Source organism: Papio anubis, chromosome 11, assembly GCF_008728515.1.
Source record: "Papio anubis isolate 15944 chromosome 11, Panubis1.0, whole genome shotgun sequence".
Classification (NCBI taxonomy): Eukaryota; Metazoa; Chordata; class Mammalia; order Primates; family Cercopithecidae; genus Papio; species Papio anubis.
This window is the reverse complement of record NC_044986.1, coordinates 59118375-59131118: the sequence shown is the minus strand read 5'-3', so window position 1 is coordinate 59131118 and position 12744 is coordinate 59118375. Positions and strand designations below refer to the sequence as shown.

The 12744-nt window shown below is 39.3% G+C and overlaps 1 long non-coding RNA gene across 1 annotated transcript in view; it reads left to right on the top strand.

Moving 5' to 3' along the window:
- LOC110740391 overlaps window positions 1–12744 on the top strand; it is a 30104-nt gene that overhangs the window by 13980 nt on the left and 3380 nt on the right. Inside the window, exons 2-4 of the long non-coding RNA XR_001906443.3 lie at window positions 5872–5952; window positions 7263–7838; window positions 10969–11080. This is a non-coding gene — a long non-coding RNA (uncharacterized LOC110740391). The remainder of the gene's footprint in view (window positions 1–5871; window positions 5953–7262; window positions 7839–10968; window positions 11081–12744) is intronic.

Genomic DNA, 12744 nt, shown 5'->3' with positions numbered 1-12744 from the left:
GAAAAGACAGATACACGCAAATAGATAATTTAAAATGGGAAACATTGTATATTTTATTTATTCAACATTTATAGTATCTAAAAGGAATTTGATAATATAAAATGATCTGAGACTACTAACAACAAATGGCTTAGAACCAATAAAACCATTAAGACAGAGATTAAGAATGGAATTTACCTTGAGCTTTAAATAAAAAGCTATTAATTAACAATGCATGCAATTTAACTCCATGCTTCTTAGCACTGATGGGAAATGTGTAGGGTCATGTAGCTGTCATTAGCTACTAAAAGGATGTGTGCAAGTTTGTTAGAAAGGACGCAATCTCCTATTGTACTCATGAAAGAGCTCTCACATAGGTGTTTCTATAAGGAGCACAGAACCACATAATGAACACTGTTTTTGATAGAATTATTTAAAAAATTCAGTCTTCATATGACTGTTGTTTAAATAGTGACTTGCACCCACACAAAATGTGTTTTATTACCATAGTGGCCCATAGTAAACCATAGTGTTACACTGTAGTGCAGAGGTATCCAATCTTTTGGCTTCCCTGAGTCACATTGGAAGAAAAAGAAATATCTTGGGCCACCCATGAAGTACACTAATACTAACAATAGCTGATGAGCTAAAAAAAAAACTGTAAAAAAAATCTCATAACATTTTTAGAAAGTTTATGAATTCGTGTTGGGCCGCATTCAAAGCTATCTTGTGTCCCACAGGCTGCAGGTTGGGCAAGCTTGCTGTAGTGCTTAGTATTTCTTTTTTTTTTTTTTTTTTTTTTTTTGTGCTTAGTATTTCTTAGGGAAGTTAGGTATATGCCTTTTCTGAGAATCTGATTTAGTACAAGGGTACAGCCTTAAGAATATAGGGTCAGATTGACAAGCATAAATCTTTTGCCAACTTATTTCACAATCGGTTGTTGCAATTAGTACTTTGACAGGCACTGTACCAATGATTTAAGATGATTAAAAATGACAAAAACATGAGATTGCTAATGCCCTCAACCCAGAGTATAGGTGTTCAGCTATTGACCATAATTCGTTTTCTGTGTTTCATTTATTTGTTCATTCTACAAATGTTCAGTAAGTTCAAGAAACTAAGCAAGGGTCTACACTACAGGAGATTGTAATTTGTTTGGAAGAAGACAAACACATAGTTTAAAATAATGAGGTATAAGTATTCATATGCAGAGAGGCACAGAAGAAAAAGGAAGTCTATGTGTCTTGGGGTGTGATGTCAAGAGGCTTGAGAGGAGATGACATTTGACATAGGTTTGCAAAGTTGAATAGAAAAGATGAGAAAGGACTTCTAGGTAAAGGGCACAACATATACAAAAGCACGGATGTATAAAACTATAAAAAAGTGTCAGAAAAAGGTAAGCAGACAGGTGTTGGGGGTGGGGAATGTGGCGTTTGCCAAGCCAGGTTGGGTGATTTCTATCCTCTAGACCTGTGCTGGCACAAGTCACATGGGGCTAATTAGAATTAGTCATAATTAAAAATTCATTTCCTCAGTTATACTAGCCATGTTTCAAATGCTCTATAGCCACATGTGGCTAGGGGTAACCGTGCTGGAGAGCACAGACATAGAAGTTTCCATCATCGAAGGAAGTTTGTTGGATAGCACCACTGGAGACAATGGAGTGCTCAGGAACACTATTAAAAAGTGTAGTGATATGACCCGACTGGGGATCTTAGTAACATTGAATTGAAAAGGAAGTGAGGTGAGGCCAGGCACAGTGGCTCACACCTGTAACCCTAGCACTTTGAGAAACTGAGGAGGGAGAGTTGCTTGAAGCCAGGAGTTGGAGACCAGCCTAGGCAACATAGTGAGACCCTATCTCTACAAAAAGTAAAAAACTTAGCTGGGTCTGGTGGTGCAGGCCTGTAGTCCCAGCTACTTGGGAGGCTGAGGTGGGAGGATCGCTTGAGCCCAAAAGTTTGAGTCTGCAGTGAGTTATGATTACGCCACTGTACTCCAGCCTGGGTGACAGAGACCCCATCTCTAAAAAATTTTTAAAAAGAGGAAGTGAGGGTACAGTTGAGAGAAAATGAGTGACAGTGGTAATGGAGAAATGGGTACAATCTAAGACATTTGGAAGCAATAGTACTTGTTACCAATTGATGGATGGAAAGTGGGGGGAGTTAAAAGTAATAGTGCTATTTCATGACTAGGTGGAGAGTGATAAATGATACAATTAGTGTAAACAGGGAATAGAGGAGGAAGTCTGTTGGACAAAACAGTAAGTTCAAGAGTTGGACATGTTGCAGCTGAGGTACCCACGGGAACTCCATGTGAACAGGCTAGTTTAATGCTCAGAAAAGAGGACAGATCTTGCAGAGACTTTAATATATAAATGGGTTGACCATATACAATTATAGTAGCTAACATGGATGTAAGTTTATATGCCCAACACTGTTCCCAGTGCTTCACATGTACTTCAGTTCATGTCATCTTCCCTGTGACTGTATGAGGCGGGACTTACTGTTCTTAACCCCATTTTATATAATCTACCCAAGTTCACACCAGTGAGAGATGGAGTCGGGATTTGAACTGTAACATATTTGCCTAACCAAAAATCCAGACAGAGGATGATATGACAAGCCACAAAGCAGGGATTTGCATATGTATGTGAAAAATCCCACAAAATTTTCAAATTAAGTCACATTTAACTGCGTAACAAAAATAACTTTTACAGAAAAAATGGAGTAGAATAATTTGGAACTGATTAGAAAATTTAGAGCACATGACTGTTGCTTATGCAGTATAGTATTGGGCAAAGACGTAGAAGTCAACGTGCTTGCCGGAGAAGAATGAGAGGATGGGGAGGAAAGAGGGCCCCAGCGTAGAATCCTGGAGAACACTGATATTCAAGGAGGAGTGAAGGTAGAGAGCTCAGCAAATGAGACTGTGAACTAGAAGAGAAAGATGTGCCTGAAGCCAAGGAATAAAACGTTTGGCAAAGAGAAATTGTTGGTGGGAAGAATTCAGATATAATAAAGCCTGAAAACGTTTCCAGTGACTTTCCCCAGCTAGAGTTTGTTGTTGGCTTTTTTCAGAACAGCTTCTATGGTACAGAGGGTGCTGGAGCCAGAAGACAGTAGGATGAGAAATGCATAAGAAGTGAAGAGTGGCCAGGCGTGGTGGCTCACGCCTGTAATCCCAGCACTTTGGGAGGCCGAGGTGGGTGGATCACCTGACGTCAGGAGTTCGAGACCATCCTGACCAACATGGTGAAACCCGTCTCCACTAAAAATATAAAAAATTAGCCGGGCATGGTGCCAGACACCTGTAATCCCAGCTACTCGGGAGGCTGAGGCAGGAGAATTGCTTGAACCTGGGAAGCGGAGGTTGCTGTGAGCTGAGATCATACCACTGCACTCCGGCCTGGGTAACAGAGTGAGATTTGTCTCAAAAAAAAAAAAAAAGAAGTGAAGAGTGTAGACACATCTCCCAGAAATTCAGCTGTGAGGAGAAGGAGGATAGGATTTTGGCATAGATAGTCTTTTTTTTAAACACATTTTTTTTGTTTGTTTGTTTTTTGAGATAGGGTCTCACTCTGTCACCCAGGCTGGAGTGCAATGGTGCCATCACGGTTCACTGTGGTCTTGACCTCTCCAGGATCAGGTGGTCCTCGCACCTCAGCCTCCCAAGTAGCTGGACTACAGGCATGTGTTACAATGGGTTTTGCCATATTGCCCAGGCTGGTCTTGAACTCCTGAGCTCAAGCAAGTCTCCCACTTCAGCCTCCCAAAGTGCTAGGATTACAGGCTTGAGCCATCGTGCCCAGCCATAAATAGTCTTAAATATTAGATGTGTGAATGGAAAAGGGCCATTCCATTTCCCTCAGGGAACGGGCACTGGAATTCCTGTAGACTAGTTTACAGCTTTTCTCAGAAAACAGCTTCATAGCAGCTGAAATGCTTCAGCAAGGATTCATCGAAACCATGGAATCTTGAATGTGAGTGAAGGTCCAGACAATGTGCAATCCCACTGCATGTTCAATGTTAATGCTTTAACTTGTGAGAAATAAGGGCGATCCATGGCGTATCAATTTGGTATTTTGCTGAGGTAGGAATTTTACCCATTTGCATGCTGAGGCTGCCGAGACCGCATCTGTCCCTTCTGTGGTTCATGGACCTAGCAGATGGTTCAGCATCCACTCCTACCCTGGTGTCACATGAAGTTTTTAACAGTGTTGTTTCATAGTGAAAAAATGCCCATCAAATGAGAGAGAAAACTCAAAAGGGTAGTTTTTTTGTAGTAAATAGGTGGCGTCCAGAGATGTATGTGTTGAAATGCAAATAGATTTAAGAGAGAACCAGGAATCTGAACTCATTTTCACGATTTTGAGCTTCTGGAAGTTATGGGAATGTACCCTGCATAGATCAAATAAGTAGGATGAACACACATCCTAGGTTGCTTGGGGTATTCCTGATTGGCTCCTGTTGACCTGGTAAAACATCTCATAGTGTCTCCTTTCATTTTCCAAAATAGTCCTGGTTTGTCTGATAAATCATAAGGTCATCATATATACAAGTTATACTACAATGAGTTCAATCAGATTATGGGGAAGGAGGGAGGGCTGGACAGACGGTATCAAGGAAGGTTTCACAGGTGTGGCCTTAAACAACAAAGAGATCCAATAAGGCACAGAGGGGAAAGAAGGTGTTCCTGACTGGTGATGATGAAAGCACAGAAGAGGTGCTTACCTCACAGAAAACGGAGACGTTGAGTTCTCTCTCAAACCACACTCCTGTGGAAACCCACCAAACCTGAAGAAGTTAAAACGAGAAGTGGAATGCAGCCATCTTCCATGAGATCCACTGCTGCATTTTTAGCTGTCCAGTTCTGAGGATTTTAAAAGTGTTAGTTAATACTTGCACATTTTTATTAACTAGATTTCTGTAGAGAATACCACTGGGCAGTTATTTTGCATCATGATGGCAGCAAAAATGTCTTCAACCAGTTCTTAGATTCTAATTTAGAAGTTGCAGGAATTATAGCTTCCCTACTAGCTAAAGAGGAGTTTGGATAGAGGAGATAAACTTAATTTAAAGCATAAAGTGTTCAAAGGTTCCCTCCCCATTGTAATTATAAGAACTATATTTAATATGTATGTAACAGATATTCACATCTTGAAGGAAGAAAACAACTCCCTTTGCATAAGGTAAAAATACTGCAAATATTTCATTATGTCAGTTATTTATTCTTTCTAAAATCCCAGCAGTATCATTTTCCTCAAAATTAATGCTGATTATCACTGAATGTTCTTTGCTTACTGAATTCCCAACTGCCTGGGCATTACTTTTTTGTTTCTTTTGTCTTTGTGTACATGAGGGTTTAGATACATGTACAAATTTCAAACCTTTTTCGATAGTGAGGATTTGCAAAATCGCACAAAAAATTATTATAACAAATGTGATTATATGTGGGAAATTGGATTTAGACCTGTAATACAATGAAGGCTTAACAATCTTTTTACACTAAAGTAACACTGGAATAAAAGTAGGCTCGATTCTATCATTTCTAGAAGGTCTGATTTTCTTCTAATTTCCATGATATATTGATATTGTTAACCCACATATGTGAACAGTAGAGACACTGCTGAGAGCCTGCACATAGGACCTCAATTCTACTTGGGATGACAATTTGCCTGACACCCGTCCCCCCAAAAAAAACCCTACATTCCCCAGATTTCCTTGTAAGTGAAAGGAATAACCACATGATCTCATTCTGGCCAAAGACATAAGGGAAAGCCACCTGATGAGACATCAAAGAAAAGCTACTGTTTTCTTATTGAAGGAGACATACTCAGCCAGCAAATGTTTTTGACCTTTGCCTTTCCCTTTCTTCCTGCCTGGACTGCAGATGTGATGGCAGAGTGGGGCTGCTATCTTGGGCCATGAAGCAACAAGCATGAAGACATACAAAGGATGGTTGAGTGGAAAGGTAGGAGTCTGATGGCACTGTGGGGTTTCTGTTCCAGCCCTGGAGGGCCTGCCAGTGGAAATTTTGTTGCATGAGAAAGAGAAACCTTTAAGTAAACAAGCCACTGATTTTTAAGTATTGTGTTATGGACAGCCAAGCCTATTCTGTAATTGATTAATTCCTAATTGATTAATCCAGGAATGACCCAATTCTAGTAATATTTTATCCCTGTCATTCCTCCTTCTTTGAAAAACATTCTCAGCATCTGAGGGCAGTTTCGAGGATTAAATGAGTCAGTATGAGTGAGGTTTTTGAAGTAGTGACTGATAGTAAATATTGGTTCCTATTACAGAAAGTGAGTACAAGATAGTTTTTCCAAGAGAATAAGGATAGGGTTTCCGGAAGTCTTAGCTCCAGGTGATACAGCTACAGTTGCCTTATACAGGAATATGCTTACGAGGCAGGGTAAAAGGCTCATTACACTTCATATGATGTGTGTGCATCCTTATCTCACTGTGCTGAACTTTGATGAGTAAAACTTGGTTTATTACAGAATATGTGAAGGTATTGGTGGGAGCCATACACAGCACAAGATCATGGACAGTGGACAGTAAAAACCAAGTTAGAAATATTTATGGAGCACTGCTTATGCGTAGCGCTCAGTGTTGGTCCTGTGATTGGAGATAATTTTTGTCATCAAATAGGACCTGTACCTTTATGGGATTCTGAATGAAAGAGAAACAGTCATGAGAATATTTATTTGGTTACATGTGCACTACAGCTGAAAAAAGAAAAGGCACTGCTACATGGCCCTTGCCCAGGAGGGACTCACAAAATCATAAGACAATTCATATTTTGTAACCAAACATTTGAAAAAAAGAAGTAATCGTGAACTCCAGGAAAAACAAAAATGTTCCAAGAATGTAATTAATCATAGCATACTACTATGAGCATAGTAAACTAGCAGCAAACAATACTTAATCATAATAACTAAAAAACTCAAAATGGATGAACCCTCAAATTATGAGGTAACTAACTGGGAGAATGAAGGGGGTGAAGGGTATTTGAGAGCGGTAATATCTTCCTCTGCTATAAGAAGTCAGTAGATAATATTTAAAATTGATAAATCAAGTGGTAGCAGTATATTTGTATTATGTAAAGATTTGCGGTAAATTAGAAGAAAAAAGTCACTCAGAGATGATGTGGTTGCAGTGGGTGGGCTGAGAAAGGCAAGGAATTGCCCTTTTTGGTGAAACATTTTAGACTATTCGACTTTTGAACTTTGATAGATTTTAAGCTAAAACATTAATTAAAAATTATGTTTTGGACAGAACAAAAAAAGGGATTGAACAGTGAAAGATCAAGAGGGAATGATTCCTTGGGAGCGGCAGTTGACAAAGCAAATTACAGAATATACTCAGTGAGAATCAGATGAAACACGGGAGATAAAAGGCTCCGGACCAAGAGGTCCCAGCGAAGCATTCAGAGGAGAAAGGCTGCAACCAGGAAGTCCACACACTCACAGCTGCTTCCAGGCCCCGGTGCTCACCCAGTAACAAAGCCACTTCTGTCTGGGAAAACCACAGCAAGGCGAGGCAGGGAGCAGAAAGCCTTTAATTGGGGTGGCGAACGAGCGGCCCTGTGAACTCCAAATGCCTCCAGCAGGCTGGGGCACGCTTTTTCTTTCCCTTCCTCTTTGCCCACCCGTTGATGGCCTCGCTCTCCAGGGCTTCTCAACAGGCATTGTTGGTCTTTTGGCTTCTCCCCTGCTTCGGGTCCGGAGCCATCTTTCCGCCTTTTTGCTATTCCGCCCTGAGCATGCTACGGGCCAGTGTCCTGGGTTCTCAGCTTACCCTCTCTCCATCAAGATGTTCCTATCCGGGTTCCACCTCTTCAGACCTTGCCAGGTGACTGGGCATCTAATCTAATAATCCAGTAACAAAATCAGTGGTAACTAAAGGCTGATAGCCAAATATGTTAATGCTTTCTATTAACATTTCCAGATTAATAGTGACTTTTGGAGCTTCAACTCAGAGGAATTACTTATCTGGGAAAGTTGGGCAGTCGGTGTCCAGAGATTAGGGACTTTTGGGTTGGACAATCCCTGGTTCCCCTGAAATTGCTCCATGAAAGAACCTTCTGAGCATAATTGAGCCAGCCTCAGTGTCCCCAGTTTTTTGGTATTGATCCAACCCCACGTTGATCTCATCTCCCTCCACATTGAAAGAATCCAATCTATTCTGCACTATTTTGTGCTTGTTTATTGGTAAGTTTTCCTAAGACAGGTTGCGTGTATATCCCTTTTCTTCCTAAACTGGTCCATGACCTCCTTGAGGGCTGGCATCCTGTTGTCAAATGAAATGATAGCTTCCTTTATTAACTACACATATCCTCCTTGACGACTTTCTGGGGCCTTGACTCACAACCCTTTGGCTTAGAAACCTGCTCTACTCATGAGATGAAGCGCTGATGGGAAAGAAGGTATCAGTCTCTGCCTGTAAGAAAGAGAGCTAGAGAGAGGACAGAGGCAGGGCAAAGAGGCCAAGGACTGAGGTGCTCAGCGCTCGGCAAGAGCGGGTTTCTCTGGAGTGGACAGAACACTGGGTTTCTGGGTGGTCAGGTACTCACATGGAATTTTGGGGACTCAGTTTTCTTGAAACATTCTTTGCTTACACTGCCAAGCTGGGCTCATAAGAGGGGCGAGGTACTGGGAAATGAACCATTGAATCTGTAATTCTCAAAATCTCACGACATACACAGAGCAGGGTTTTTAGGACACTGTAGACAAATCCACCTAAATAGCTTCTGACCTGTGTCTCATGTTGTCTGGTGATTTCAAAATGCCTGAGAGGGTGAAGGGAGAAGGAAAGGCTCTCAGTGAGGTAGAAACAGCTAGCAATGGCAGATATAAAACTACAATAAAGATAAAAAAATAAATATTATTATGTTTTAAAATATAAAAACATAAAATGTGCTTTTATTATATAAAGTATAGAAAAACAAAAAGAAGGAAATAAAAACACCCGTGTTAAAGAGTGAAATTTGAAGGGTTAAGAAACATGTTATACTTTTCAGATCTTTATATTTTAAGATACACATGTGTACACATATATAATATATACTATATACACACATTTTAGAACATAAATAAGATCATACTAAATATTGTTACAGAATTTGCTTTTTTACTTAGCACATTATTATAAGCATCTTTCCCTGCCAATAAATATTCTTTAACTTTTTCATTTCTAAAGCTTGAAGACGATGTCATTGTATAGATGTGCCAAAATTAACTGAATCTCTACTTTCTTTTCTGAGACAGAGTTTTGCTCTGTTGCCCAGGCTGGAATGCAATGGCGTGATCTTGGCTCACTGCAACCTCCACCTACCAGATTTAGGTGATTCTCCTGCCTCAGCCTCCCAAGTAGCTGGGACTACAGGTGTGCACCACCACACCCAGCTAATTTTTGTATTTTTAGTAGAGACAGGGTTTCACCATGTTGGCTAGGCTGGTCTTGAACTCCTGGCTCCAAGCAATCCACCTGCCTCGGCCTCCCAAAGTGCTGGGATTACAGACGTGAGTCACAGTGCCTGATCTTTTTTTTTTTTTTTTGAGACAGAGTCTCACTTTATCTCGCCCAGGCATGATCTTGGCTCACTGCGGCCTCCTCCTGGGTTCAAGTGATTCTCCTGTCTCAGCCTCCTAAGTAGCTGGGACTACAGGTGTGTGCCACCACACCTGGCTAATTTTGTATTTTTATAGTGATGGGGTTTCACCAAGTTGGCCAAGCTGGTCTTGAACTCCTGACCTTAGGTGATCTACCTGCCTTGGCCTCCCAAAGTGCTGGGATTACGGGTCTGAGTCCCGCCCCTGGCCCGCCCTGGCTAGTCTTGAACTCCTAGCCTCAAGCAATTCTTCTGCCTCAGCCTCCCAAAGTGCTGGAATTACAAGTGTGAGCCACCATGCCTGACCTCTACTGTTGAATTGTTTCTAGTTTTTCATTGTTAAAAGCAATGCATCATTTTACATTATTGAAATTTAGAGTTTTTATTATTATGTATGCTAAATATTATGCTCGTTATTTTTTTTGTTGCTATTCAAAGTCATCAAGACACTTTTAGCTCTTGTTGGTAGGTGAGGCATGGGCCAAAAGAACTAAAGATAAAGGAGCAGCTGGATTTAATCTGCAAGCAGCTGAACTGATGCTGTGAAAAGGGCTTGGGCAGCCTATTGGTAAAAGAACAATAAACAAAGATGTAAGAAAAAGTAACAGGTTTTTACTAATTTAACAAATGTAAAGACACTTGCATTTTTAAAAGCTATCTTTTTTTTTCTGTTTATTTCACAGTTTTTAAAGAAGATGTAACCAATTCTTAATACCTAAAAGTAGAAAGCACGGGCAAGTGTATAAATGTTTTCTCATTCCTTTCTACTTCTGGGTGGAAGCCTGAATGCGTATCTATTATTGCAATTACTTCCTAATCCTCTGCAAGTGGCAGCTTCCGGAGAAGCAAGCAAGGGCTGTGAGAAAAACTTTAAAGCCTCTAAAGCTTAAACTGAAATTTAAATTTACTTAAAAAGATCAGCAACAATAAACATGGATCAGTTGTTCTCGAACTAGATCCAGCCCAAGAAGCTCTACAATTGTGTGTGAAATAGTTGCCACCAGTCACAGGTGGCTGTTGAGCATTTGAAATGTGAGCAGGACAACTGAAGAACTGAATTTTTAATATTATTTAATTTTAATTAATTTAAATTTAAAACTGAAGCAGCATATTTTTTTCCTGTAATAAACTCATTTCTCTGGTAGGACTACGTTTCACTTTAACCATTGCAGCATCAGATATTATATTGTCATGCGTGTTTTGGGTGTCTGTGTTGTTTCTAATGTTACACATAAACACGTAGTCGAGTAGTTGGGATTCAGTTCAAATTATTCTTTTCTATGCATTGATGTGACACAAGAATGTGTTTATTTGAATACTGTATGCAGGTAGCATGAGTTACAGTGATAATTAAACTTTTTTTCTACTTAGAAAATGAGTATGAATGAATTTGAGATTTAAAATGAAGGCACGCTACTAATGGAGAATCAAATGGAGATGTAGAAGTAGTACGATAGTAAAGAAAACAAGAGACTGGAAGAAGGTATGTTGCCAGTTTCACAGTGAATGGCAATTGCAATTTGCTGTGGCAGAGCTGTTTGTTGTAGAATTCTTTCCTAAGATAATAAAGTGGACAATATTAAGAGACATTTTCAGCAAATACATACTGAATTTTGGTAAGAAGCTTCCTCTAAACAGTAAAAAATTGATAAGAGAAGTCACCTGAAATCAGAATTGTGTCCAATAAAATATTTTACATATACAAACATACACACACACACCATTTAGCTGGAAAAAATGGTAAAATACATTATGAGTTAATTATGGAAATTGTTTGTAAATTATGAGGATAGGAGTAAAACATATATTTTACAGAAAGTAAAAGATTTTGTGAATAAAAACCAAAAATTTAAAAAATAAGTCATTAAACAATTACCTAAACATGACCTTTCAACAATATAAATGATCAGGTGATTCAAAATTGGAAAAATTACAAGTACTTTTCTTTAGCTTTAGAGGCTATGCAACATAAGAGACACTATCCAATTAATTTCTTCAGGTATATTTTGTCTCAAGGGGCTTCCACATTTTAAAGAAATCTTGTAAATTTGTGGCTTAACATTAAACTCATGCTGTACATAATTTCTGAGTCTTTTACATTTGTCAGAGTGTTCAAGGCAGAATTGAAAGAAAAATACTTTTTATAATGATAGATGATGCTTCAACTGTGTTAGGTTGAAATTGAATGTATTGGAATTTTAAAATAAGTGACTGATATTTCCCTTATATGATATATATTGAAAATATTTGTGCTGTTTGCTGGTACAGACTTTATGAAAGTGTTATGATATAGTTGTTAACATCCTTTTATATGTATGTGCAAATACTGTTAATCATTGGCAGTTTGTAGAACTGTTGAAAGAAACAGAAGACAATGAATTGAATGATGTTATATTCTTTGGCAATGCTCATTGGTTGAGCTGTGGAAGAGCTTTACAGATTTACTGTATTGTTAGCTCTAATTTTCTTGAAACAGAAAGAATGCTTGCCAAACATTCAATTACTATTATTATTATTATTTTTTTTGAGATGGAGTCTCGCACTGTCTCCCAGGCTGGAGTGCAGTGGCCGGATCTCGGCTCACTGCAAGCTCCACCTCCCGGGTTCACGCCATTCTCCTGCCTCAGCCTCCCAAGTAGCTGGGACTACAGGCTCCTGCCACCTCGCCCGGCTGGTTATTTGTATTTTTTAGTAGAGACGGGGTTTCACCGTGTTAGCCAGGATGGTCTCGATCTCCTGACCTCGTGATCCGTTCGTCTCAGTCTCCCAAAGTGCTGGGATTACAGGCTTGAGCCACCGCGCCCGGCCCAAACATTCAATTGTTAAAAATAAAAGTGGCAGTGTGATTTACATTTTCTCACTGATATCACACCACATATGAATGAGCTAAATTTGAAGTTCCAAGGAAAGGTAAAACTTATTTGTGACCTAACTAGACAGACAGAACAATTTATATTGAAATAGAAACTTTTCGTAATACAAATCAATAGTGATTTTATACATTTTCTAGAGTATGAATTAATATGCAGAATATTTTTATGAAAATTGTCAAAAGTACAAGGAAAATTTGAACACTTTGTTGATATTGATAAATTTAGAGTTGTATTTCAATTTATTAAATACTTTTAAAACTTGATATTAATCTTG